The sequence below is a fragment of the Nannospalax galili genome, unplaced genomic scaffold, assembly GCF_000622305.1.
Source record: "Nannospalax galili isolate Female #2095 unplaced genomic scaffold, S.galili_v1.0 scaffold824, whole genome shotgun sequence".
Taxonomy (NCBI): Eukaryota; Metazoa; Chordata; class Mammalia; order Rodentia; family Spalacidae; genus Nannospalax; species Nannospalax galili.
Genome location: NW_008351697.1, coordinates 2000594 through 2003580, shown reverse-complemented (window position 1 = coordinate 2003580; position 2987 = coordinate 2000594). Strand labels below are relative to the sequence as shown.

Genomic DNA, 2987 nt, shown 5'->3' with positions numbered 1-2987 from the left:
TCACACACACACACACACACACACACACACACACACACACACGAGAGAGAGAGAGAGAGAGAGAGAGAGAGAGAGAGAGAGAGAGATGAAAAAGAGTTACCCTATAATGGGGGGCATTGTCCTTAATATACACCATAGAGTATAAAATAAAAAGCCCAGTTCCAGGAACAGACTCCCTATTGTTAAGCTGTTGAACAGGGAACCCATAGATCCTCAAACAAAACTGGCCATTGCCCCTGCTCTTGGCTACCCACCAGAACTTCATGGTAAGACCCTATTGTGGAAGACACTATATATATGAGTTATAGAACAAATGAGGAGAAATAAAGCTGGTACTGACCTCGAAGCTTCATCTCTATTGGCTAGCTTTCACAGTGATGGAAGGTGCTATGCACGCTACCAGAAAGGAAGAGTAATTATCCACCTTGGTCAGCTGTGATCCTGTGAGCTACAACAACTGGCCTGGCAAGGCCTGCCTACTGGCACAGTAGTGGCACAAATGTTATGAGAGTCACCAATCACTTTCTGATTGGCTTTAAGGTCCACTTTACAGGAGAGAGCCCTATTTGACCCTGATATCAGGCTTAGGAACCTGCTGCTAGACAGGGCATAAGCCATAAGGGAGAACCTGTTATGATTATTCTGTTAGACATGGGATTAAACTGACTCCTAATTACTTACTGTTGCACCCATACATTAACGCATCTCTTAACTGTCATCAGAGATGCTTCCTCATACACTAGATGGTGATTAGCCAAGAGACCCACAGTTGGCTAACATGTAAAAAATAAGAGGCCGCAGACTGCTTATCCTCGTATCGGACACCTATATTAAACCTCTGCCTCCCAAGGCTCAGGAATCATTTTGGAAGAGTGATGGATAACCACAAGGAAACAGAATTTTCAGACAGCTGGTCATTTACTCCTATGAACTCACAGCAGTGGTGAGAGCGTGCACAAGACCCATGTAAGCCCAAGCCAGAAAAAATCCTATCAAGGGCAGTGGAGAAGTGGGTAAGAAGCTCCAGTCCTAGCTGAGGAACTATTGGTAGTTGATCACTACTGGGAGAGGGAGAGTCAGTTGTCTTTGTGGGTGTGATACTGGTAGGTTAACCAGGCTCCGGTAGATGTACCTACACCAAAGGGCATTTGGGGATACAAATTTGACTCGATAGAGTGCGTGAAATCAGTAAAGGGGTATAGATGGGGGGTGTCTAAATATGATCAAAGCTTATTGTATGAAATTCACAAAAATTCAATAAAAATTAAAAAAAAAGAGTCTAGAAAGACTGTAAGAACCCACTGCCCACCAGACCAGTGTGGCTAACAAGAAGGAGGAGATGCAGCTGCCTGTGGCACTTGAGAAAGAAGGAATAAGGTGAGTCGGAAGAAGATCTGGTCAACACCTTCAGGGTGAAGGGAAAATAATGGTTAGAAGACCAGAACGGTGGCTACCAGAACGGTGAAAGATGTGAAAAGCCACTTGAGGAAAAGGGTGAAGCTGGTGAATTTTTGACTGACTTACCCATTATTGACCAGCCTATCTGAGGCCCTGGTGGGCTTGGAAGGGGTCAAAGTGAGGTCATGGACTAGGCCAAGGAGATGGATTTGATTCCTGAGGTCAGCATGAATTTGATAGGTATAGTGGAAGTGATAGATCTGGCCTGAAGCCCGAGGACAAATGTGGAGGTCGTGGATCTCACAACTGGGGAACCGTCAAAGATGAATTAGCAGAGTCTCCAAAATACATTAAAAACCCCAAATAAAGTTGCAGTGATTTGGATCAATCAGATGTGACCGAGGAAACACCAGAAGGTCAGAATGTCTAGTGGCAGACACTGAAAATGAAGGGAGGAACCTGGAACAGGTTAAGGATGAAGGGTCCCAAAGAGAGAACTTTGGATGAGTAGAAAGCCATTCAAAACTAAGACTGAACAAAAGTAGAATTTAATATCTGAAAACCAAACGAAGGTGCTGATGGGCAATGGAAGAAGAGATTTGTTCTTCATAAGTCAAATGTGAAGAGGCTCATGCCGAAGATTCAGTTATGGACCGTCATTTCCAGAAGCCTTCAGATGATACAGCTTTTCAACTGGAGACCAGTTAGGCAGGCTTAGGCTGCCCAGGACGTGGTGGCAGGGTGTTTCTGCACCTCATGACCCAGATGACCCAGAGGCATTCCCAGCTCTGGTCTAACTGAATGCCAAAATACAACCCTGGGTCCTTTGCCAACCCTTCTGTTCAAAGCTTTTGCATGCTTAAGGCTCTGAAAGGACCAAGGGGAAACAACAAAACAAAACAAAACAAAACTGTTATTCATTCCATTCACACTAAAAAAACTGAATTGCATCTGTTTTGAAAATGAACTTCTCTTGGTATACAGAAGTAGCAAATATGTCACTTTTCTATCTGGAAATGTATTGGTAGCAGAGATTATGCATTCTTCATGAATACTTTTGTATTGCTGCTTGCAAACAGGCATTTCCAAATTCAAAATACAGATGTGAACAATGTGTACTAGTTAAAAAAAAATAAACTGGGGCGAAGAAGAAGATGGAAGAGGAGGAACTGGAGGGGGGAGGGGGAGAAGGAAGACGAACTGGAGGAGGGGGAGGAGGGGGAGAAGGAGGAGGGGGAGGAGCATCCTGGCAGCAATGGGCAGGTGTTCTTTGTCTCTTCTTCTGGGCTATCATGATGCAAGCTGGTCTGCTTTACCACATTGCCTGTCTTTCTATCATGATGGACTAAAATCACTGTGGCTGTGAGCCAAAGTAAACGTTTCCTTCCTTAGATTGTTTCTGTCAGATACCTGCCACAGCCATGAAAATGTCTAGGGAACACAACCTAACTTATTGCTAAGGTGCGTCCACTTTGTAACAGGTGTCAATATTTTATTCCTTTATATGACAGAACAGTATTTAATTATATAGATGGGTTTGCTTAATTTATCAATTTGTTACCCGACAAATGGGCTGCTTCCATCTTTGT

At 43.8% G+C, this 2987-nt stretch overlaps 1 pseudogene; it reads left to right on the top strand.

Annotated features, from left to right (window-relative positions):
- Window positions 1–2106, top strand: part of LOC103746490 — a 6513-nt pseudogene extending 4407 nt beyond the window's left edge.
- Window positions 2107–2987: the final 881 nt, after the last annotated feature.